This window comes from Talpa occidentalis, unplaced genomic scaffold, assembly GCF_014898055.3.
Source record: "Talpa occidentalis isolate TD23 unplaced genomic scaffold, MPIMG_talOcc4v2.1 talOcc4.14, whole genome shotgun sequence".
In the NCBI taxonomy this organism is placed as follows: Eukaryota; Metazoa; Chordata; class Mammalia; order Eulipotyphla; family Talpidae; genus Talpa; species Talpa occidentalis.
The window spans coordinates 41,835,734-41,862,881 of NW_023601433.1; positions in this window are offsets into that span (position 1 = coordinate 41,835,734).

The following is a 27,148-nucleotide window of genomic DNA, read 5'->3' on the forward strand; positions in this document are numbered from 1 at the left end:
GGGTGCTGTTTTAAATGCTAATTTCTTTCTCAAACACCCTCACAAACATGCCCAGAGTAATCTTTCCCCATCTATGTGTCTGACCCTTAGCCCTGCCCAGTTGACACATAAAATGAGCCATCAAAAGGCATAAGGGAAAAGGCTAAAAGAGAAATTGAAAAATATAGTGGTCATTGATTGTATTGAGGTTATGGGATTATGGCTAAATTAATTTTTTCAATGCTTTTTTATTAATTTTTAACATCAAGATGGGTTTTTAAAATATGTTAAACCTCTGCTGTTGTGATTACCAGGCTGGGGTGGGGATCTTCCTGGGTCCCTAATCTCAGTCTGATATGGTAAGGGAATATCAGGAATGGAGAGAGGAGATGCCAGCAGGGACCATCTGAGTCTTGTGGCAGAGATGGTCTCTTTGCTTTTGTTGTTGTTGTTGTTGTTTTTAAAGATTTATTTATGCATACAAGAACTGAGGTACAGGCCAGCGGTACAGAGGGTGAGAGGATTCACCAGAGACAGAGTGGGGAACAGAACAGGTAGATTGACTGAAACACACTGCTGAGGGGAGCAGCGGGCGAGACAGGGGAGGTCTGCGGACCAGGGATGGAACTCATGCTGCAGTGGCTGCAGATAGCTTCATAGTGCTTTGCTTAACCCCTTGCGCCACCAGGGAGGGATGGCCTCTTTGTGGGGCCATAGATACCCATGAAGTTCTCTACTCCTTTTGCTCTGATAATCTGAAAATTTGACTCTTTAAAAATTCCTCTCTCTCATACTGTCCCACTTTATTCATCACATTTATTAAGCAACTTTCTATGAACAATGAGCTACATAAGACCCTGATCTTATAAGTAGGTAGATATTTAAACAAACACAAAAGCTGGTTCATATAATATTTCTATTCTTAATTTTTTTTCAGGAACCACCAATTTTATTTTTTAGAAAACCACTGTTTTTTTTTAATTAAATTTTATTTTTATATTCCCCATACAATTGCAACTCCCTTATTTTGACCCCAATCCCTCCCCTCCCCGCCCCCTATCCCCTATAAAGTGTCTCTGGTTCATAGTTTTTTGTTGATTTTGATTTTCACTTTCTTATAGTTATTCATTATCCTGGTCCCTTATTTAAGTTTTCTAGATTCCTGCTATGAGTGAGACCATCCGGTATTTTTCTTTTTCTTTCTGGCTTATTTCGTGAGCATGATCCCTTCCAGCGCCATACATGTTGCTGCAAATTGCATGTGTTTATCTTTTTTGAATGCTGAGTAATATTCCATGGTGTATATGTACCACATCTTCTTGATCCAGTCATCTATTTTTGGGCATTTGGGTTGTTTCCAAAGCTTAGCTATTGTAAATAGTGCTGCTATAAACATAGGGGTGCAGGTGTTCTTTGGAATTGATGTTTCTGTGTCCTTTGGGTAAATACCTAGGAGTGGAATTGCTGGATCATATGGAAGCTCTATGTTTAGTAGGTCCAGAAATCTCCACACAGCTCTCCATAGTGGTTGGACCAGTTTGCACTCCCACCAACAGTGCAGAAGAGTTCCTTTTTCTCCACACCCTCGCCAACATTTGGAAAACCACTGTTTTTGTAGACAATACCAATTAACATTCCCACCAATTTACATTGGTGCTATTTTACATTTCCGCTAACAGAGTACCAAGGTTCCCTTTCCTCTGCATCCTCGCCAACACAGTGGTTGTTTCTTGTGATTGTAGCCATTGTCACAGGTATGAGATCATATGTAATTGTTTTTGATTTGCATCTCCTAATAATAAGAGACGATGATCATCTTCTCATGTACCTATTGGCCATCTGATGTCTTCTTGGGAGAAATGTCTGTTGGGATCCACTGCTCATTTTAAATTGGGTTCTTTGGGTTTTGTTGTTGTTGAGTTTTTATATGATTTGGATATTAGTCCCTGTCTGATATGATTTAGGAATGAAATAGGAACAACGATATGTTGTTGGAGCTGGAGGCATCAAGGGAGACAGGCTTCTTGGAGAACATGACACATTTGAGATGAGTCACTTCCTTTTAAGAAAAGTTAAAAGACAACAACAAAGCCTTTCTGAGAAGAGGAAGGATCTATGCCAGAAAGTCATGGAGGATTCATAGTCCTGGAGGGTAACGTGCTGTTTATAGGAAAGGGCTATGAGGTCCTCAACCTTGAGCCAAGGGTGCAAGAGAGGAGGGCACATAATGTAGACTTAGTGAGGGCCTGAGACTTGGTGAGGTGGTGAGACTTGGCAGGGCCTGTTCTGCCCTGCAGGGGAGACCATGGACTGCCTGGGTCTTAAAACAAAATGTGGAGAACATGGTACAAGTGGCTGGTGGTCAGGAGAAAGTTAAGAAAGCCAGGTCAAAGGTCAGAAAAGCAGCAAGTAGACCAGTAGCGATGGGGTGACAAATGTCTGCTCTAAGGACTGGAACACTGCCTTCCTAAGGGGTGGGGTGGGAAGTCTATGGGCCCAGGCCATCATGAGCCCACATCAGGATATCCCTTTTTGTTCCCTCATGGACATCTCTGTGTCTGCAGCTGACACTGTCCTCACAGGGTCCCCTGGGCTGTCCTCATACCAGGGTGGCTGAAATGCACCCTGCATGGCTCAGTGGCAGGCTTACTTCTGCTGAGTTTCTTTGGAGAGCACTCTCTCTTCTGACTCATAGGGCACTGACTCAACACTCTGCCATCCTGGCTTTGAACTTGATTTGTATAATTTGAACCAGTGTCACATCTTACAGTACAGACTAAGCTCTTTGTGAGACAGACATGATTTAAACCCTTTTTGTACCTTACAGGAGCCATCACAGTGCTGCCTGCATAGTAGGAGTCAATAGATAATCAATTGATTGTCAAGCTGCCATTTGGGAGGCTTATCAAAAGCCCCTGTCACTGTCTCCCATGTCATTGGGTGTGCAGGAGTGAGGGCAGGCCTGCATATGAAGTCAGAAGCCTCAGTGGTCAACTCACAGCTTCACACTTAACCTCTGGATTTTCATTTCCTCAGCAATGAAATGGCAAAGGCTAATCCATGGTAAACTCTTTGTCACTTTTTTTTTTTTTTTGACAGTATCACCGCCTTTCCAATATGGACCTGTTCATGTACAATCATGAAAGTGAAGTTGTTACAAATCTCCTCTTTTTTACATTTACAGTAGACTTAGAAAAAATGTTGAAAACCTCCAGACTGGGTGGTTCCTTGAAAGGCAAACTTCCAAGATTCAAGCAACTCCCTGGTTCCAGGATGACAGACTGGATAGTTCTAGGTTGTACACTGCTCATTTCTAGACATGCTGGAGCAGGATCTGGGTTACAGCCCAGGTCAAGTCCATGGTCACTGACTATAGAGAAGCAGTTGCTGCAAAATTTTCCGAGGAAACCCAAGTGAGGGTTTGGTTTCCACTTAGATTGAGTAACTTCCTTCCAGAGCACTCAGCTCCTTCAACAAAACATTCTCTTTCAACATAGACTACCCAATAATGCACAAGCTTGTGATTGTACATTTGATGTAAATCTATAAATGTCCCTTCAGGAGGAAGTTGGACCTGCGTTTACTCACTCTGGTGGGGATGTTTACATGAGTTTGATTGTCTACCTTAATAATCACAAGAGTCTGGGCTAGATTGAAGCCAAAGTTCATGGGCAATGTGGAGGCAAGGGACAGTCAAGGATAAGTTAGATTTAAACTGAATAGTGTTGCATCAAGTCACACAGGATAATTTCACTGGTAGCCACCTAAAAATAATTTAAACCCACAACTAAAGTGAGCCTTTATTACCTGAAACTTCCCTTTCAAAGTTTTGTCTCCTCTGCAAAATACCTGAGTCACTCCCCTCTGCACAGAGTCACCACCCCTCAACTATGCACCTCAAAACCTAACCAGATTCTGAGTAGAACCAGGAAACAGTTCCAGTGAGCTAAGCCAGTTGACGGCCTCCAAGAGACCTAAATTCACAGGTTCACTTTCCTCTGACCTATTCTTAGTCTTGTTTCCACTAATTGGGTTGTTGTTCCACTAATCTGGTTGTTTCTAGACTTTCCAACTCTTTCTCCTTTTTGTGGACACCTTGGCCTAGATATCCCAACCGGTACTTGTTGGTCATCACTTCACTTTTGCCAAATTTTCTCTTCCAGGTTGTTTCTCTCTCTCTTAACCCCCTCACACCCACCCCATTTATAGATACATATGTATATCCATAAATAACTCCCAACATTGGCTTTTTCTATCCCTGAAGGAACAACTGTGGTCAAAGATAGTCCATTGACTCTATCTGCCTCAAAACAGTACAGTTCCTGTCCTCTCTTTGGGGGTGGCTGTCACAGGGGCTCATGGGAGCAGCTTTATCCCCAACAGAGTTGCTTCTCAGCATAGTGGGTGGTTAGTGTGATTAGGTAGGGTGCTTCGCTGTGACATACGTGCCTATGGGGGCCTGGGGAGGGAGAAGGGATGAGGGGAGGGGAAGTTAAATATAAATACACCTCCCAACTCAGCGACTCTCTTCCATATGGGACTTAGAGTAATAGAGACTAAAAGACAAGCTAGATGCTCCTTACTAGAGAAAGAGATAATATAATGTGATAGATGTGTACTTTATTCATTTGTTCAACAAATATGTTTTAAGAACCTATTGTTGGCCTACTGACTTGGCTCTATTCCAATTGCTGTGGATACAGCTGTGATTAAAACAAAGTCCTTGGGCCTCCCCTGTGGCACAGCGGGTTGAGCACAGCGCTGTGAAGCTGTCCACAGCCTCTGCAGCATGGGTTCAATTCCCAGCCGACCAGAGAGATACCCACATGGCACGGCAGACCTCTACTGTTGTGCCTGCTGATTCCCTCATCAGTGTATTTCGGTCTGTCTGCCAGTTCTGTTCCCCACTATGTCTCTGGTGAATCCTCTCACACTCCTGTGCCTCTGGTCTGTACCCCAGTTCTTGTATAAAAATAAAATCTTTTAAAAAAATATATATATATAAAACAAAGTCCTTGCCTTATGGTACATTTATTTTAGTGAGTGCTAACAAACAATAAATATAACCCACATGTTATATAACACAATAAATATAACATACATACACACCATAAGAAGAGTCAGGATATAATAATTTGCAATATCAGAGATAATAATTTACAAATGTTAGTGTGAATAGAACTTAAAAAACATAGTCTATAGTTTGGAAGGTGAATAAAATGGAAAAATATAAGACAAAACAATAGATGAGCTTTGCCTGGATGGATGATAGTTTGCCAGGAGCTGAGGTAGGTTATCTCAACTGATTAGACTTGAGATCTAAAAAGAATGGGAAGGGAGATTTTGTTGCCAAGCACAAAGAAACAAATACACTGCCCCCTCCCCGTGCACTCTGAGGCCAGGACTGTCTGGGAGGCTCTGTGCTTCTCCCTCTGCCCCATGAGGCTGTCTTGGAGCGGCACAGCCCACTGGCCTGCCAGGCAGCAGCAGGGCAGAGCGACGCAGCGGGAGGAAGTGGGCAAATATGAGGTAGCCTGTGACCACCTCCCTGTGATCACACAGCTCTGATTCAAACCTACTTGATACCTACTTCATCACCTACCAGATACATGACCTTTGGGAAAATTGATTCATCCTGCTAAAGCTCAGTTTCCTCATCTGTGAAATGGGAATGATAACCACTTCAGAGGGTGGTTGTGCAGATTCTGGCAGCTGATGCTCATAAAACATTTATCACAGGGCCTGGATCACAGCGCATCCTTGGAAATTCTTAGTTATTAACATTCTTCTCTTTTGCTCCCCCCCAAAAAAATTGCCAGACAAGTTTAGTTCCAGAACATCAACCTGCACATTTGGAACACAGCCAATATCCTATGGGCAGGGTGCCAGTAACCTCTGCCAAAAGATGCTCTCAATTTCTAAACACAGCAAATCTGACCCTTCACCATCAGCTCCCATGATCAGGGCTAGAGATTAGAGATCACTCTAGGCCAAACTCCACCTGGGTGTGTTCTCTTGCAAGACCCGAATGAAACCCCACACTGCCCTATTGATCTCTCCAGGAAGCTATTGCTTTGCTCCTGTTTGTTTTTCAATGCACTGTGCCCAGACAAATTGCTTTTTCTAGAAATCTGAATCACATAAGTGATTGGGTCAAAATACCAGGAAAATGGTGTGTGTATGTGTGCAATGTGTGTGTGGGGGGGAGAGGGTTGAGGTAGCACACATTTGTGCAAGTATGTGCCTGCATGCGTGTGTGTGTGTGTGTGTGTGTGTGTGTCTGCCTGTGTGTGTCTGTGGCATCCCGTTCCCATTCTAGGGGTTGCTGAGTCCCTGTCTCTGGTTTTCATTTTGTGGCACCTGCACTCAGCTCTCTGATCAGGTCAATATTTTAGCCAGTGTGCCTGATATTGACAAGATAGCTTTGGCAGGAATTACAAGCACCACTTATCAGATGGCACCACTTTGCAGCAAGGTGATAATTATAGGACAGCCCAGTGTTTCACTGGGACAAAGGGTGGAGCAGCTCTTTGTGTTTGAGATTACAGAGCTGTCAGAACTGCTCCACCCCTGCGTGGTGGGAACAGAGAAGGGCCCCCTGGGAGGAAGGAGTGGGACACACAGCTGGGAGTTGTCCCAGCCTGCTGCATTTCTACCCTCAGAAGCACAATTACACAAGTGTAACACTTGAGGTTGGCCCCTTGGAGGCTGCAGAAGATGCTAGATGATAAACTCCTGAGGGTCAGGGACTGTGTCTGATTCATCCTGTTCTCCCAGAAACTGGCACAGGACCTGGCTCAAAGTAGCTTTCAGTAAATGTTTGGAAATTGGAGCCAAGGAATTTGATGAAAACTTAAAAAACAAGTAGTTATCACATCTTTTTTGCCATGCAGCCAGCAAAGCAAATCCCCAGTCTTATCCACCTAACAGTGCTGCCACTTCATGGACTTCTGATATCCTCTTTCCCTTTAGAGATACACACTGCAGGGTCTCCCTGGGTGTTACTCACAGAACATTCTTGCCAGCTTAACACTCTATTCCCTTTTGCATTTGTGTAGCATTTATGCATCTGCAAAATGCCTCTGATGATTCATTCTTTGTCTCAGTATCCAAAACAAGATCACAGGGGCCTCTCCAGTCTGGGCTGCAGGCTCCAGGGATGAGAACCAAGATGAGGGAAGGAAGAGTAGAGAAAGGGGTCAAGTCTCTCCTGCTCCCTGGGGTTGATTCCTTCCCTCACCTGCTGGGTCTGACCCCAGATGCTTAAAAAAAAAAATCATAAAACAGATGTTCCTTCTGCCCTCTGGCATTTGGCATGTGGTCTTCCTGATCATTCCAAGCCATCTTGTTCTTCCAAGCGGCTGCTGACAAACTGCAATCCATTTTAGGCAGACATGAGTCACATGAACCTGGAGTGCTGAGCTTCATGTCCCTGGCAAGCTTTTCAAACTGAGTTTAAGGCTGGCTCCCTTATGTTGTTCACTGTGAACACCGCTTTTTAATTTTTTTAAAAAAATATTTATTTATTTATGCATACAAGAGCTGAGGTACAGGCCAGAGGTGCAGGAAGTGAAAGGATTCACCAGAGACAGAGTGGGGAGCAGAACAGGCAGATCCACTGAAATACACTGCTGAAGGGAGCAGTGGATGAGGCAGAAGATGCCTGCTGTGCCATGTGGGTAGCACCCTGGCTGGGGATCGAACTCATATCATAGTGGCTGGGCATAGCTTGATAGCGTGGAGACTTTAATCCCTGCACCACCAGGGAGGCCCCACACCTTTTTTTTTTTTTTAGAAAAAGCATTTGTCTTTGCTACCAGAATCATACATTGTATGCACAAATATATGCTCACTCATGGAGAATTTCCTCAAAAATATCCCCAGCCTTCTTAGCCACTTGGGAGCCAAAAGAGAGTGCTCTGTTCTCTCTCATTATTCTCTCTCTCTCTCTCTCTCTCTCTCTCAACTAAACCTAACAGAAAATGTTTGGAGCCCTTTTCCTGTCTTCCACTGTCTTACATACAATGGCAACAGATTTAATATTATTCCTGCTTGTCCTTAGTAACTCCATCTCAGTTCTGAAAAGAATGGACTGAAAAGAAAGTATCCCAAATCAGATCTGGAAGATCAGCCTCATCACAAAAAAAGAGGACAGGTTTTCACTTTATGTCCATTCAGGTCCTACTTGGAGAAGGGGCCAGAGAGACATCCTCATTGCCAGGTAGCAAAAGAAAAATTAGAAGTCAAAAATATAGAGGTTTGGTGATGAATGAAGACTATTTTCTGTTTTCCTGGGTTCTGGAACCTGAGCTGTCAAAGAGTAGTGGCAGAATGTGGAATTGAAACTGGGATGTGTTTGCCTTGAAATACTGCTCTGCCCTGACCATCTGTGTTTCTTCAGCAAAATCCAGAACCTCTCTGGGCTATTGCAAGTGGGAGATGACGTAGTTGAATAATTAAGTCCCTGGCTGCATTTCAGGGTGACTGAGTTCAAACCCTGGCTCTGGGTTAGCTTCTTGAGCAACTTCGGACAAATTCCCTCATATACCACGGCCTCAGTTACCTCAATAAAGTGAGAATAATAATTGTACCTACTTATAAAGTTGTTCTGAGAATTAAACAACTACTTTTATGTAAATCTCATAAAATAATGCCAGGGACTATGGCAATCACCCAGAAAAAGGAGGGGAAAAGTAGCTAATACTATTGACAAGATGGAGCTAATAATGTCTAACTTTTAAGAAAGTTATGAGGAAAACTAGGAGAGCTAACATTTCAGTATCTGGTGTCTACTAGGTCCTCAGTGATGCGTCCATCTCTTCCTCTCCTCATCTTAATATACCTGGAGCATTTACTTATGAGCATATACAGAAGCTTTGAAGGAGGGAAAAGAAGGAAACACAAATGTGGTGAGGATGGGTGAATGCACACAGGGGTAGAAATGCCACTACTGGACCTCCCTGGTGGCTCATTTAAGCACAGCACTGTGCAGCTATCTGCAGCCTCTGCAGCATGAATTCAATCCCCGGCCAGCCAGGGAGAAACCCACATGGCACAGCAGACCTCTCCTGTCTCACCTGCTGCTCCCCTCAGTAGTGTTTTCAGTCAGTCTATCTGTTCTGCTCCCCACTCTGTTTCTGGTGAATCCTCTCACCCCCCCCCAACCCCCGCACCTCTGGCCTGTACCCCAGTTCTAGTATGCATAAATAAATAAATCTTTTAAAAGAAAAGAAATGCCACTACCTTCACAGCAGCCTCCAAATGGGAGAGGAAGTGTGCTGGCCCTCGTCTTCTCTATCATGTCCATCCCTCCAGCCTTGCAGCTCAGTGGAACAGTCCCTTGTGGGACATTGGATTGGATTCTCTCTCTTCGAAGAACCTTTCTGCGTAGGGTGGTGAAAAGGTGTTCTGAGACCCATATCCAAAGTAAGTGTGTGTGGCAGTATCCTCACATTAAGAAATTCTCAAACTTGGGCCTCCCCAGTGGCGCAGCAGTTGAGCGCTGGGTTGCAAAGTTGCCCACAGCCTTTACAGTGCCAGTTCGATCCCCGGCCACCGGGTGAGGTCCCACATGGCGCGACAGACCTCTCCTGCTCCCCGCTGCTCCCCTCAGCAGTGTACTTCGTCAGTCTGCCTGCTCTGCTCTCTGCTCTGACTCTGGTGAATTCTCTCACCCTCCCGCGCTTCCGACTGTACGCAGTGCTTGTATAAATAAATAAATCTTTAAAAAAAAAAAAAAAGAAAAAGAAATTCTCAAACACCAGCAGGGCATTCGAGAATTCACCTCTATTCTGACATTGTTTCACTACTGATAGTATCAGAGTCCACAGAGTAAGCACTCAGGTCACCCAAGACCAGCCTCTTTAACTTCAGGTGCCAGTCACAAGCCTCCTAAAATAACTGTGACTTTAGTTCCTCTTTCTTGGTGCAGAGTGGCATCACCAGACAATAGCCACGAGGACCAAACAATGTCCAATTGGCATAAAGAAGAATAAAAAATGTGCATGAAAATTTTCTCACTCTTTTTCTGTCTACATAGACACCTGTGACATATTGTTGAAGCATTTGCAGCACGAGTTCGATCTTTGATTTTCGGCAGTTCAAGGAGAAACCCACATGGTGAAGTAGACCTCTCCTGTCTCGCCCACTGCTCCCCTTAGCAGTGTATTTCAGTCAGTCTGCATGTTCTGTTTCCAGCTATGTCTCTGGTGAATCCTCTCACCACCACCTCCCCTGCATCTCTGACCTGTACCCCACCTCTTGTATGCACAAATGAATCTTTTTAAAACAAAATAAATAAGGGCCTCCCAGGTGGCGCAGCAGTTGAGCGCTGGGTTGCAAAGCTGCCCGCGGCTGCAGCGCCGGTTCGATCCCCAGCTGCTCCCCGGCCACCAGAGGAGGGTCCCACATGGTGCGCAGACCTCTCCTGCCGCCCGCTGCTCCCCTCAGCAGTGTACTTCGGTCCTTCTGCCTGCTCTGCTCCCCCCTCTGACTCTGGTGAATTCTCTCACCCTCCCGCGCTTCTGACTGTACCCAGTGCATGTATAAACAAAACAAACAAACTAAATAAATAAAAAACATGCCTCTATTAAAAAAATAAATAAATAAATAAATAAAACAAAATAAATAAAAGCCCACTGCAGGATACATAAAACTGAGTTATCATTATGTTAGCATGGAACTTCAAGACAACCTGGCATCAACAATTCTTTTAGGTATTTTTTCACCTATAGAGACTTTCAACTGATAAAACTTGTCAGGCGGAAGGTGCTAGAAGGTCATGCTCCTGGCACGCCCAGTTGATGGTTTTCTATCTAACCTTTCAGTTCCTGTTTCTTTGTGTGAGGGAGAAACCACAAGACTTGGCACATCTATGGGAGCAGTAAACTGAGATCTACACATGTCTGATTTAAATCCTTGATCATGAAGCCAGTTTTCCCTACACAGGTGATAATTTTCTTAGCACTAGGTTTACAGCATCTGTAATACATCATTTCCCCCCAAAAGAAATAATTGCTGGCTGAAGTTGTCTTCATAACCACCAGAACTCTTATTAGTGTTTTATATATACCATATACATACAAGTGTACATATTGATATATATACATACACCTGCATATACATACATGTACCCATATATATATATATATATATATATATACACACACACATATATATGCACACATAAATACAAACATACTCTATTTATCCGCATATGTGTATACAGGTAGCGAAAATACTGGCACGTGACTTCTAAACTATATATTCTGTTGAGACTACTAACCTCAACACTTCAGATCATCTTTATTTTCCTGCCAGAGGAAGAGATAACAAACTGCTTAGATTCTCGAGTTTAATTGAAGGATACACTTGCCCCTCCCCCATCGCCCCCTAAGCTATTTTCAGGCAAGAGTGTTACAACATTATAGCAAGAACCCAATTACTAAGTTGCTCTTCTTCTCATCTGTCAGCATTGCTGTACGTGACAGAAAGGAGAAAGACCTTTCAAAATAGATGAGAGGCCAGTGATCTCTGGCACCAAGAACGTACTGAAACATTAGAAAAGGAATGAATGTGGTGAGCTGCACGGCATTCTTGGGAATACTTGTGTCCTTTTCACTGTTCTTGCTTCCCTGTTTAAATTACAGAGGAATGGCAGCCTTTGAATGGGACAAGCTGCAGAATTTGATACTAGAAATTTCCAATAATTGTATTGTTAGACGTGGCCTTGAGGGACCTTAGTTTTATCTTTTTGGCTGACGTGGAGTACATGTTATACCATCAACAAAACCCCAAGATGTTTTTAACTAGTAAAATGAAAGACTCAGTATTGGTGTTATAGGACAGGGAGAGGGGCAGCCCAAACCCCGCAAACCTGCCTATTCTAAATGGGTTCGGCCATCCGCCGCATCAACACAAAACACATGAGAGTAATGGGAAGGATCTTTAATAAAACTAGGAAACAATACAGGAAAGGCAAAGAGTCTAGTTTCTAAATGAAGCACCCAAAGTTACCCGTCCCCTTGTGGGTAAAAGTCCATCCAAATGGGACTGGCCCAGAACAAGGCCCCAAAGCCTGCTACAAGTCTAAAGCATCTTCCAGTGGGGACCCACAGCAAAGGGTCACAAACAACCAGACAAGCCCGGAAGGAAAAGAGCAAAATCAACATCAAGATAAAAGCTGCCATTGTCACCTCCCCACGGGTCTCACCCACATCTGCGTCACCCAGTCCACTACCAAAAGACAAGCGCAGTTTCTTCACGTGTCTCCTGGCTCCATGCGCCTCCTCCAGGTCTCCTTGCTCCATCCTGCTTCCTTCCTCAGTCTCTTCTGCAGCTTCTCCTCTTCCTGCTCAGCTCCACCCTCCCTTGGGTGGGGCAGGGAACCTCCCCCTTTCCTGGGGACCACCCTGTTACATTGGCATGACTTTCGTGGGCATTCTCTGGGCTGTTCTGTCCAGAGCAGGCATTACTAATGCAGCTACCAGGAGGTTCTGTTCTAGCAGACAGCTCGATGCCTTCCTTTCCCACCAAGTCAATGCTCAGGGCTGGCGCAAGAGCAAAAGACCAGTACAGTTGCACAGGTCCCGCACTCAGAAACACCTGTGCTTGGTTTAATGATCTGCTGTTGCTGTCTTGAAATCCTCAGTTTCTGAGTAAAGAGTCCCTGCGTTTTCATTTTGCCCTGGGCCTCACAAATTATGCAGCCAGCCCACCAGCACACTCATACTACTCTGCAGCCACACGCAGCTTGTTTGTGCAAATGTTCAGCAATTCTCTAGACCCTCTCCCTTGGATCCTATTTGGCCCCAGGTTCTAAGCAGCTTCCAAGCCTGAGCTCTTCCATGCTTTGACTTAGCCTGCCCTGACTCTTGGACTTGAACTCTGAACCTGGTTTTCCTAGTTTGACACTTAAAGCTTAAATGCTCCAGAGATGGCAAGTTCTGTTAACCTCCTGGTTTTTCCCACTGTGATGACTTGGTGTTGATTCTCTGCCCAACCCAGCTCTACTCCCCAGACTCCTTACCTAGATATCCCCTAACCCTAAGGGATCAGTCAGTTGATTCTATTTATAGAGAAGTATTTTGGGCTTTTGTTAAAAATTCTCTATATTGAGCTAAAAATCTACTTCCCTATAATGCTTCTGTGTTACCTGGGAGATGTGCTAGATTGTAGGTTATAGAGTCAGCAAGTCAACTAATGCAAGAATAGACTTACTGAAATTAAGTATGAAGCATGTTTGTTATATATGACAATATTAAATACTTCTTCCCCTTGACTGAACATCAGAATGATTTTTTCAATTATTGGTCACATCCCTACACAACCAGTCCAGCCTCAGACTCCCAGGTAAATACCCTCCATCAGACCATCCCACAACATCCAGTCTCCTGCTCATCTGTCTCCCAGTTCTCCATGCTCCCATTCAGATGGGTCTGCTTCTGCCTCCTTATCACACCCTCTTCTCTAACCCAATGAGTCCCCCCATGTTGTCATCAAGGTTGGCATATCATTGCATGGTGACAAAAGTCTTGCTAAATGTCTTCTTTCCCTGGGTTCTGTCTTCATACCTCTCACACTGCTAGCATCACTTGTGCCCCATGCCCTGATTTTCCCAACTCTGGAACAGCAACGCTTATGTTGACTAATGCTCTGACTGTGCATCCTGAAGCTGCAGTCCTTCCCTTCCCCACCTCCCAGACAGAACTGCAGTCATCTGTCGTGATCTTCCCACACCTACTCTGGTAACTCTTGGACACCTTTAGAGCACAACCATTCAACTGCACACACTAGGGGTGTGTATGAGTGTGTATGTGTGTGTGTAATATAAAGATCATTGCACTCTTATCAAGAGTGTTCATTTCCTGATGAAGAATTAGCCTCAGACATGAATGCAAGGCTGACATTTGCATTCTGATATCAACTTTAATTCAGTACGCTACAGGCTAAGGTGGCAGCATCTCCAAACTGCATGGTCTTGTATCTAAACCCAGGCCCTGGGTTAACCTCATTTTACACAGCAATGGCCATTAGCCTAGTGACTCTCAGCCTGGTAGCCCATCAGAATCATTTAGAGAGCTCTCTTTTCCATGTGTATTCATCTCAGACACTAATTAGAGGTTCTACAAGAGACACCCTGGAATCTGGATATTTCTAATGCTCTCCAGGTTGAAACAACTTTGGGATGCACTGCCTCAAGAGCTAGTCACTATCTCCCAGACATAAGCCTCTTAAATGGGCCTTAAGTGGGCTTCCAGTAGGTAGGCATTATTATCCAAATTCCGGCTACTCCAGTAGCTGGAAGGCTCTGGGGATTATATGAGTTGTCCAAGAGATAGAATGGTGCTAAGATGGCATCTTGGCCCCCTGGAGCCTGCTCTTTCCACTGTCCATGGTACTGTTCATATGTATGTGGTGGCAGAATCTATGAGCCCTGAGTATGTGTTTGCTGTACCACACCCTACACCAAAACCCCTGGAACCTACTTGAGCATGCAGGCCACTTGCAGACACTACCGACTTGTAGCCAGCTCTAGACATCCCTCCCCCTAACGCGGCCCCACCACACTCCCTACCTCTGCACTCTTGTGGTCTTTGTGCAGAGCTGTCAGAGAGCAGTTGGGTGGTCATTTGTCCCCCAGTCCACTCTGGGCCCCTGGAGGTGGTTGCAGTACTGCGGGGTACACACTTTAATGAGAAGTGGACATACTGAGGTTGGACTCTCAGTTTGAACACTGGATTCATTTGTGCGGGCTGCTCTGTGTAGTACCACAGACAGGGTGACTTAAAACAACACATTGCCTCGTAAACAACATGTTGTCTCATAGGTCTGAAGGTCAGAAGTCTTGTAACTAGGAGACCAGATCTCAGGCCTCCTGTCACCACCAAATGCCAATAAAATAGAGACAGGAATTGAATCTTTTTTTTTTAATATTTTATTTTATATAATACTTTCATCATTTTTCATCTTTGTACAATGTATGCATTTTCATTTTGGTTATATTCCCCATACTATTGCACCCCCCCTTATTTTGACTCTAGTTCTTCCTCTCCCTGCCCCTCCCTAATCCCCCACCCCCCATAGTGTGTCTCTAGTTTATAGTTGCTTGTTGATTTTGATTATTACTTTGCATTGATTAGTCTTTTTCCTGGTCCCTTATTTAGGTTTTCTAAATTCCTGCAATGAGTGAGACTATCCGGTATTTTTCTTTTTCTTTCTGGCTTATTTCGCTGAGCATGATCCCTTCCAGCGCCATCCATGTTGCTGCAAACTGCATGTGTTTATCTTTTTTGATTGCTGAGTAATATTCCATTGTGTATACATACCACATCTTCTTGATCCAGTCATCTCTTTTTGGGCATTTGGGTTGCTTCCATAGCTTAGCTATTGCAGGAATTGAATCTTTAAGGTACATTTTTATCAGACAGCTGGCAATCTGGAAGATGGGGGAGTTAACATCCTAAAAAATTGCGTTAACATTTCCAGCTGGCGGGCCTCCCCGGTGGCGCAGCGGTTGAGCGCTGGGTTGCGAAGCTGCCCGCGGCCTCTGCGGCGCCGGTTCGATCCCCGGCTGCTCCCTGGCCACCGGAGGAGGGTCCCACATGGTGCGCAGACCTCTCCTGCCGCCCGCTGCTCCCCTCAGCAGTGTACTTTGGTCCTTCTGCCTGTTCTGTTCCCCGCTCTGGCTCTGGTGAATCCTCTCACCCTCTCGCGCTTCTGACTGTACCCAGTGCATGTATAAACCAAAACAAACAAACAAATAATAAATAAATAAACAAATAAATAAGACATGCCTCTAGGGAAAAAAAAAAAAACATTTCCAGCTGGCTTTTTATAGTGAATCGAGGAGAGACAGTTGTTCAGCAGTAAGCAGTCCTTCACTTGTGACATCCAGACCCCAGAGCTCCTCCTCACTCTCCTGGACACCAGGCCTCAAGCGCCTCCCAGTGCGCTGGGTCTGATCTTCTAACAACACTGGCTCCCCTCACCTCCAGGTGTGTCCTTGCACTGGAAAATTAACTCAGATCAGACAGGCCATAAATGATGTACCATGCTGTAGGGTAAGGTAAAAGGTATCAGGCTTTTCTGCCCTCCCGCCATTAGGATAGATGACGGAATCCTGCGGTCCTGAATGCATGCCTGATGGCGGGCACCTGGAGTAGGGTGTGAGCATAGATAGATGGGATTCGACTGGGCTTTTAAGGGTGGTGTCACGGGGACGCCAGCAGAAGCTGAAAGAGAAACAGAGAAGCAGCAGAAGCCGAGAGAGAAGCAGAGAATGCCGGAGAGCCCAGATAGAGTGAGGACTTACTGGGGGTTGGGAGGCCTGCCAGCCTCCTAGCCCCCCAGCGCCCCTGCCTGCCATGTACCTGGTAATCTAAATAAAAAACCTGCAAAAGCCACTGAGGATTCTGACTCCTCCTTTACCCGGTCTGCTGAATTAGATAACCTGCACTGTGTGTCCATTCCTGACCTTACACGTGCATAGTGTCTTACCTGATCTTCTCCCCTCCCTAGCCCATATCCGTCTGAAATCAAATTGTTGGCAGGACTGAAGGAGAATCTGTTGCAGGCCTCTCCCCAGCTTCTGGTGGTCTGGTTGGCAATCTTCGGCAGCCCTTGGCTTATGGCAGCATCACTCCAATTTCTGCCTTTATCTTCACATGGTGTCCCCCCTGTGGGCAGGCCTATGCCCAAATTTGCCTTTTGTTCTCAGGACACCAGTCAAACTGGATCAGGGCCCACCCTAATGACTTCATGTTACTTGATTACTTCTGTAAAGACCCTGTCTCCAAGTAAGATCACATTTTGAGGTACTGGGGGTTAAGAAACCAACAAAATATTTTTTTCTTTGGTCTGCGGGGGAGTGGGGGGTGCGTGGAGGGGCAGACACACACGTCAACCTACAGTAGCCAGTAACTGGCTTCGTGGTTTTGAGCAAGTAACTGAGACTCACAAAATCTGTTTCTTCACCTGTAAAATTGGAATTCAAAAAATACCAAAACACAGGCTTTTTTCTTAGTATTATCAGATTGGGTGAGGTACTGAAATTTTATTTTAAAGCAGGGCACAGAGCAGAGATGCTTGTTGCTAAGATCTGGCTTAAAAGAGCCAGATCCATGCTATGTGATATAAGAGTGTCTGTCTACCGTAGATGGTGACCTTCTAAACTATCAGACCATCAGAAACTAAGGCAGATTCTCAGAAACCACATATCACACAGACCTCGTGATTTCAAATTTATACTCCAGTGCAAGGGCATACCAGCGCTGACATCATGACAGCCGTTTCTGATGTTGCTAAATAAGCCTTATGGTTTTGTTCAGTTAACAGCATGCTCCTCAAACTTCCTGTCAGGTCCATTAAAAGCACAGAGCTCTCCCCAGAGAGTCAGTTGCATTGCTCTGGATGGGACTGAGGGATCTGAGCCACCTTGGGCAAGTCTGGGAACAGCATTGCCCTCCTCACAGCAGCACTGACTCCTAGCCTTGGCTTTTTCCTGCTTCCTACTGGCCAGCTTTAAGTCAGTCACTGCAGGTGGTGTGGGAGGGAGAGGGGCTGCTAGAGGGACTCAGTTTTCTCAACTTGAACCTGTAACTGACTTTGAGTTGAGATTCCAAAGTCCTTTCCAGCTCCAAAATGCCATCTCTTTGCTTGTGGGTTCAGATTTGTCAACATTATGAAAAGTTCCTTGAACTACCTCAAAAATCATTTTTCCATGTGCCTTCCCAGAAGCTGGAGGAGCTAAACGTTCTGTTCTGAGTGTCCAGCAAAGTTAACCTGCTGACAGATTGGATTAAAATGTGGAGAAGATTAGCTGACTGGCGAGCCAGCATAGGAACAGAGAAACTTTTGCACAGTCTTCTCCCTCTAAAGCTGGGGAGAGTTGATCTTGTCCTGCCCTCCAGGGTAAATTGCAGACCAGCTGATTGTGTTGGTTTTAGGCTCACCTTATAACACAGCCACTCTAGATGGTTGGTTATTTAAACACCCTTGGCAGACTCAGTGTCCTATGATGAGCAAATTGTTCTGTTGATTTTGTTTCTTTTCATCAGCTTGAGGAAGAGAGAGCCTCCTGCACTGCTGATGGATATGCAAAATGGTGCAGCTGCTTTGGGAAACAGTTTTACAGTTCCTTAACATGTTAAACATAGGACCACATGACCCCAACTTTGGCTGAGCAACTCTACTCATTGAGGTACTGGGGGTTAAGATACCAACATAATCATTTTTTTCTTTGGGGTGGGTGTAGGGGTGGACACACAACTCAAGCCACAGTAGCCAATAACTGATTTCATGTCTTTGAGCAAATAACCGAGACTCACTGAATCTGTTTCTTCACCTGTGAAATCAGAATTCAAAAAATTGCCCTAAAGAAACAAAACATCTGTCAACATGGAAACTCAGTCATGAATGTTTATAGCAGCACTGTACATGATTACCAAAGATAGAAACAACCCAAAACTTGCCAATGGGTGGTTTATAAATATTCACCCAATAGAATATTATTCATCCATTAAAAAGTAATAAAATTTTGTTACATGCTACAACTTGAATGAATCTTGAAAATATAATGTTAAGTGAAAGATGCCAGTCACAAGAGGTCACATAATTTATAATTCCTTTTATCTGATATGTCCAGAATGGGCAGATCTATAGAGACAGAAAGTAGGGTAGTGGTGACTGCCAGGGCTGTGGGAAAAAGGAAATGCAAGTGATAACTTAATTCTGAAGTGGTTTTCTTCCGGGGTGATGAAAAAGTTTTGAAACTAGAGAGAGGTGATGGTTGCACAATACTGTGAATGCACTAAATGCCATTGAGTTCTATACTTTAGCTTGGTTACTTGCATGTGACATGAAGTTCCAACTTCAAAAAGTAGAGTAAAAAATGGTATGGGAGGTTATGGTGGAAGGAAGGGAGAAAGACTGGAAAGAAAGTGAGGGAACTTCTATTATGGCTGATATGTATAGTCTAGTCTTGCAGAGTTTAAGGTTAATGGATTTGTTGTGTTGCTGAAATGAACAGAGTATTACTTTGATTATAGTGATCACAGATGTCCTCTGAGGGTGGCAGCACCAGCCATTCCTTTTCACCACCAGCATCCTTTGACACTGAAAGTCACAAGAAGCAGTAGCCAGCAATGTGTCTTTAGGTTGAACGGCAGAGCCCTCCGGTATTTTCTCAATCCTGTGCCTCCAGCTCAGAAGCCTCTTCTTGGAGACTGAGCCACACGAGATTCTACTAGATTGACTACCTTAGGGTTCATTGGGTATGTGGGGTACCTCAGGGAGTGTGAGCCTTTCTGGGCTGCAGAATCATTAGCCCATGTGTATGGATCCCTTTTCACTAGTCCTTACCCGCGTAAATCATAAGACAAAGGCTTTGATTAAAAAAAAAAAAAAGCCTGATGGAGATTCAAGTTGGGCCCCAGTTGGTCACTCTGGAAGGATCATTAGGAGAGTTGCAGCATGAGTCTTTGCTTTGTTTTTTGAACTCCTTGCTTGCCTATTAATGATCTTTAAATCATGACATTAACCAACTCCCCTTATTTGAACATAACCCAATTATCCCTTTTCTATTATACCTTCCTAATTTATTCTATAGAAAACAAACACAAAGCATTTACTGAACAAGGAGAGATATTTTGCTTTCTAGTAGCAGGTGCTCAAAAACAGTTTTAGATTTTCAGGTAACTTTCCCTTTTTTGCATTTCTAAAAGCTAGTGTCTTGTTTGTTCTTTTTAGAGTTGCTTATGCCCCACCCCTTCTTCATTTGTTTTATCTAAAATGCTTCTAAATAGAATATGATAAACCAATGTAGAGCCATTTTTTTCAAGCCTCCAAAAGGGCTTTGCATCATTAAAAAATAATAAAAATAAATCCATATGACCTCAAAAAATAAAACACAAACAAACAAACAAAAACTGCAGCGTGGTTGGGAGACAAGAGTCTGATCTGTCTGATCTACTTTCCTCTCCGGAAACGGTAATCCTGCCTGAATGCTATCCGCCCTCTCCAACGACAGGATCTGTGCCAGCCCAGGCTCCAGGGCCACTTCCAGCCTTCAGATCACATGGTGTAGCAACTCATGCTTTTTAATCAGAGCATCAGATGATTAGCCAATGTGGTCGTGCCTTTATTTTTACAAAGCGTCTTCCCAGGGAGGTCTGTACTATGTTCTAGGCTTTTTCTTGGCTCCCTGCCAACAACCTGACTAATTTCCTGTGCTAAGGGCCGTTGCACCATGACTTCTCATGACAGCCATTGCATGAGAGCCAGAATCCATTTCAAAGTGTTCTGGCTTGAGGGCTGTTCTATAGGTGTCTGGGATGCTGTGAATGAAGAGTCCTGCACTAAAAGATTGAAATCTGGCTTTGCACTTTTGTAGCTCTGTGGCTTTGTACAATTCGGTTAACTTCTCTGGGCTTCTATTTCCACGTCTGTAAGATGGGAGTCATGACAGGATGCAAGAGAGACATGAGCTCGGGTCTAAGAGTGGACGAGATACATTCAATTTATAGCTCTGCACTTGTTCTGTTGGGGACCTTGACAGCCCCCTAACCTCCCTGAGCCTCAGTGTGAATGGAAGTGATTCTATTGCTCTCTGGGGGTTCTGGGCCAAATTAAAGGAGAAAATGTATGTGTAGTGCCTTACACATGGTTAGGCAGTGAAGAAAAGTTTTATTGACTATAAAATAAGTATTGTATATAGTCTCCATGAACTTTTGAATGGATCAAATTAACAATACATTTTGGAAATACACTAATACACTTAATCCAGAAAGTAGTGTAAAATGTCATTATCACTATTGAAATCTATTTCATTCTCTCAGATCTTTCAAACCTTGAAAAAGCTGGGCAACATCTTTTCCCTGGATTTACCAATTTACTAACATTTGTTGACTCTCTCTCTCTCTCTCTCTCTCTCTCTCTCTCTCTCTCTCTGTTAGTCATCCTCCTATAATTTGTTGAACAATTTGAAAGTAAGCTGGTCCTTCAAGACCATTGAACATCCTTTCCTACCACCTTTTACCCTGTGACCATCTATCCTAGTAAGATCTTTGCCTCTTATCAACTATATATTGGCAGTTGCGAAATTCACAGGCATCTTAACTTTTCACTTTAACTCCATGACAACAATTCCTGTTTGTGTCTTTTTTTTAGATTTTATTCTTATTTATTTATGCATACAAGAGCTGGCGTGTAGGCCAGAGGTGTGGGGGTTGAATGGATTCACCAGAGGCAGAGTGGGGAGCAGAACAGGCAGATTTATTGAAATACACTGCTGGGGGGAGCAGCGGGTGAGACGGGAGGGGTCTGCTGCGCCATGTGGGTAGCTCCCTGGCCAGAGATTGAACTCATGCAACGGTGGCTGGATATAGCTTGATAGCACTGAGACTTTAACCGTTGTGCCACCAGGGAGACCCCTGTTTGTGTCTTTTATGCTAAGGCATAATGTGAAAATTCATTACTTTCCAAATCTCATCATATTACTGGCTGCATAGAATAGAATATGGAATTGTATAGAATTTGGAACACCACATAGTTCATGTAATCTTTATTTATGATTATTTAGGACTTTTCTATTTTTTGCTATTACAAACAGCCAAACTGACTCCATGAGTAGCCTCTTACATTCTGCATAATCACTTCCTTCTTTGAGATCTATTCCTAGAAGTAGTACTGCTGAGTATGTTTAGTAAAATTTTTGACACATGTAGATGGTCCTCCAGAAATATTGCACATTTCACACCTTTAGTGAATCAGCCAGGATGATTTCGGCTGCTGAAATTGGCTTAATAATAATGACATATATTTTCTCACACAAGCCAGAACTCCAGATAAAAGGTGTGGTAGATGCTATTTTCTACTCGATTTCATTTTTAGAGACTGGCTGTGAACAACCAAATGAGCTTCATATTCACAGTTTGAAAAACACTGGTTTAAAATACTCAGATTCTGTTCTGGAGGTGGGGCAGGTGGCTGTCTGCACACATTCTGACTTTAACTAGGGAAAGAGGAATGAGTATCACCTTACCTACACCTTAGTGAGGCACACCCACTAAGAGTACACCTTTCCATAGGCCCTCTTTACCCTGGACATCATTCAGCTTCTGAATCTTGGTCAATTTAAAAAGTGAGAAAATTACCTTTTTTTCTGTTTTATCTGTGCAACAGTGAGATTTCATGATCAAGCAATATTGTGTAATGCAGGCTTTTGTGAGAGACCTGCCTGGGTTCATCATCTGGAACTACCATATACCAGCTATGTGACTTTGAACAAGTTATTTAACCTCTCTGTGCTTCTGACTATTAAACTCTAAAATGGACATAATAATATCTCCCTAACAGACTTCTTATGAGAATTAAAAGAGATGATTTGCATAAAGTGCTTAGGACAGTAAGTTTACTTCAAAAAGCAACTGATTTTTTTATTTGCAAATTTCTGTTGCTCTATTGGGAAAAAGTCTGGGTTTGAACCTGCAACCCAAGGAAAAGAAGTAGACAGACACAGTTTAACTCTGCTGCCACAAATGCATCCTGTTTCTCCCAATCCTACCTAGCTCCTGTTATATAGAGAGCTAAGGAAGAGCTGTTCATGGGAAAGTGTGAACAGAATTTGTGAGGCCAAGTGAAACAATGACAAGGATTCTGTCTTCCAGGATCTTAATTGAAGAAAAGAAGGCAAACAAAATTAAGATAAAATGCATTAAAAATGCATTCAGCACAGGCATGTTTTACACACAGTACACACCACTTCTTACCCTTAGCTCATGGGTCCATAGGAGCCACATCACTAAGTCTGGTATCTGTCTTCTTCAGCATTCTCTATTTACTCTGAGTTCCTTAAGTTTCAATCCATGACCTTCCACCTTCAGACAGGTGCCAACACCTTGCCCAACACATTGTGGGCACTGAATAGAAGGTAGATAATTGGTTAAATAAATGTGATTTGCAATCATGTAGTGGGACACGCTAGAGTAACTGGAGTATAAAATTTTCCTTAGATTATCAGTTTTCTCTCTGGGATCTCCTGGGGCTTATATACAAGATCTCATGGTGAAATCTTCCTTAGTGGAAGAGGGGAGGCTAGTTACACTTGACCCTCTCAATCCATGGACTTTGCGTATTGGATTCAACCAACTTGAGATTGAAAATATGCTCCACATGACTTATGTACATCCTCGCCTATACTTCAAATCATCTCTAGATTACTTATGATGCCTAGTATAAAAACCAAGTTAGTGTTATAGAGCAACCCATATGGAATTTGCTTTGGGACATCCTTTTCCCCCTAACATTAGTAGTTGTTACACTATATTGTTTAGGGAATAATGATGAGGGGAAATGTTGTATAATACAGAACTCAAGCATTACAGACCTAACTATGAGTGTGCATTCTTTTTTATCTTTTTAAAGTTTTACTGACTTGACATTACTTTACATAACTCCATGAGGAAGATGCTACTGAACATGAATTTGCAGTATTGTCTCTTTGACTTCTTTTATCTGGTGTGACTATCCCAACAGGATGGACAGCAATCTGCAAATGACAAATCTGAACCATTTACTGTGCTAAATGAAAGGTTCCGCGCGGTAAAGAAAAGGAGAGCCAGGCTAAATTTCTCAAAGGGAGGGTAAGTTTATTGCGCCCCCGGGCGGACCTCACGCATCCAAGGTGGGGATCAGTGAAGCTGCGCACGTTGTTAGGGGGAAGCAGGGTTTTATAGGGTAAGGAGGGGTCAGGTGGGAATTTGGGCTCCTATGGCGGGGAAAAAGTTTGTTGGGCGGGTGGGGGGGGGGAGTTTCGTGGGGCAGGTAGAGGTTCATTTCTGAGAAGAGACTCTGGGGGTAGGGGGGAGGCTCACTGCCTGAATCCTCCAGGCAGATATCCGCATTCCTGCCCCCCAGGTGGGCTTCCTGGTTGGCTTCTGCATTCCGGCCTCCTGCATGGACCTTTCACTAAATATTTTACATCAACTGTCTCTTTTAACCTTTACCATAAATCTACAAAGTAGAAGTTAGGTGACTTGCTCAGTCACATAGTTCCAGACTATGAACCCAGGGAGGTTTCTCACAAAAACCTCCATTATACAGTATTGCTCACATAGGAAACTCATGGCTAAACATAATAAAAAGCAGTTATTTCCTGAAACGTAAGCATACTCTCTTGCATTAACTCAAAGGCGAGAGATGACCCCAAATTTGTGACACCAATTATTGGAGGGTAACAGAGGTGTTGAAATTTCCAGTGACCTTAAAAATAGTTGGGGTTGGGGGAGCCACATTTTCAAACTTCATTGTGGAAACAATCAAGTCTAAGTCACCTCCTCTCTGTGAGTAATACATTTTTCCAGGGCCGTCACAGAAGCCCCTGTAATGACTAAGCCAACACGACAGAATTTTTTTCCCAATGACATGTTGCTGCAGATGACCAAATTCTATTAAGTCAGCTTGTGAGACTGAGCCTGGAGGGGAGAGATTATCTCTGTCTTTCAACATTGCAGTAAAAGTGACAGTGTCTTTCAACACACCGGTCCCAAGTCACCTTCTTCTTGGATGAGAACACTTCCAGCTCATTCTCATCTCTCTCCTAGTGAACCTGCTTCACTGTGGGGAGCTCACCATAACCTGTCTCCTTTAAAGGGATAGGAGAGGCAGGCCCAGGCCCAGGGGCTTCTCAGTGTTCTCCCCAAACCACCAAAGACAGGGAGCACTAAATTAAAGCAGCTCTACCATTCAGCGTCCCAATGCCTTTATTTTAAAGCAGACCCCAGCCAATGTCCTTTCTGACTCTGACATCCTGTAATTATGATCCTAATAAATATTTAACTGGATAGCAACACATGAATCAGTCAAGGGTTTCCCTTTTTATTTTTTTAAAGATTTATTTATGCATACAGGAACTGGGGTACAGGCCAGAGGTGCAGGGGGTGAGAGGATTCACCAGAGACAGAGTGGGGAACAGAACAGGTGGATTGACTGAAATTTTGGGAAGCAGCAGTCAAGACAGGAGAGGTCTGCTGCACCATGTGTGTAGCTTCCTGGCCCCTGGGGATCAAACTCATGCTCCAGAGATTACAGAGAGCTTCACAGTGTTGTACTTAACCCCTTGCGCCACCAGGGAGGCCCAAGGTTTTCCGTTTTTAGCTCATAAACTGTGAGAGTCAAGAACTAAGTTCAAATAAGAATCTTGAAATTGAAATTATTTTAATTGTTAAAACAAACTTATTGAAGTTGAGTTCTAATATTTGGGGTGCTATCCTCTTCCCAACCAAAATCCTAGCCTTTTTCTCAACTTCTTAGAATCCAGAAAATCAGAAGAAACCATTCCCCTGCTTAAAAATTGCCACTGGCTACCCCATGCCCCCAGGATAATTTCCAACCCTTTCCTTCACAGTAAAGGAAGTTCCTCACAATCCATTCCCTCTTACCTCATTAGCCTTATCTCCCAACACCCCTGTCACTGCATCAGTTCTGCCTCAGCCCCATGGCACCAAGGCACCAAGGTCTCCCTGTCTCTTGGTGAGCTCAGGGGATCCCCTCACTGTGAAATACCTCCTCCCCCACTCTTATCGCTCTACCCTCACCTGATTGTATGAGTCTTCAAACTATGTCAGCTAAGATTTCCTTCTAGAAGCTTTCCCATCCTCCCACCAACCCCCACAATTGTGGGTGCCACTTGCATACTCCCACAGAAAAGCACAGCAATGCTCATGCTGTGTAACAGCCCATGTATTCACCCTCCTCCCTCTCAGCTACAAATCCTTGAGCACAAAGACTCTGTTAACTTCACTGCTATATTCCCAATGCCTAATCATAGAGTCTGGCACATAAGTAGATTCTTGATAAATATTTGTCATTGAAAGTTATTCACATCTATATGATTTTTTATTTTATTTATTTTTTTCTATTTAGAATATTGTTATCCATTCTTTTGTGGGTTCTGTGCCACTTGCTGAGAACAACCAAGTGACTCATGTTTTCTCCCACTCCAAACTGACGCCTACTCGGTCATTTGGCGCGACTCTTCTCACCCCCGCCCCACACACTCTGAGCCAAGTGTCAACCCTACTGTGTGGGAACTTGAAAGCTACATCGAGGAACTGACTTCCACTCAGCAGAAAGGGTATTCTAGTGGAAGTTTGTTTAGCACCAGGGGAGTGTGCAATTACAGTTAGATGCCAAGACAGATATTCTGCAAGAAACAGGATGGACTGGCAGCAATAAAAAATCAAGAGTAAGGGAGATTGGTTAGGACGACATGACAATAATCTGTGTACATTAGGCCACTGAGAACAGGAATGGAGAGAAAGAGTTTGATTGGTAGGACTTGCCAAAGAAAAAAAGAGAGAGAGAGAATTAGAGAGGCGCAAAGTTGATTTTAACTCTTGGGTCTAAAAGGTGGGGAGGCCGTTGATACCACTAACAGGAAGAGCAATCACTAGAGGGGTTGTGTGAGGTGGTTTGCTTGGGTTTTTAGGGAGGAGGGTGTGATTGTATCTGCTAACATAATGTACAAGTTAAAAGACCAATTTCTCAAGTGAGCATTACAGATAATATGTATTAAGTAATTACTTTGTGCCAAACTCTTTACAAATTAATGTCTTCAATGTTTACTATAATACTATGAGGTATTTTCTATTATTCTTCCCATTTCATAGATAAGGAGGTTGTTGCTTAAGTCACTTGTCTACACTTACACATCTGTTCTAAGGGCCAGAGATGGGACTCAGCCTAGGTTCTATGACCCCAGCACCTTTTAGTATTGTGAAAACTGAGGCTACAGAAAGGACTTAGGTTTCTCTCATTAGGGTGCTTACTGAACACTGGGACTGGGTGAGGTTTCCAAGGGACATAACATGCCGAAGAAAGAGATGAGAAGCTACAATGGAACTGAAGACTAAGAAAGAGCAGGCAAAGGGACAGGAGAAGATAGTTATGGAGACTCAGCAGGAACAGCTGAGGAAGGGAGTGGATAGAACACCACAGAGTAAGGTAGAAACATGTTCTAGAAGACAATGATAATATGTCCAGTGCTGTTTATACAGGTCAAAAAAGGAGAAGACTTTAAGGCTACAGGATGATTTTTTTAAAAGATTTATTTATTTATGCATACAAGAACTGGGCTATAGGCCAGAAGTGTGGAGGGTGAGAGGATTCACCA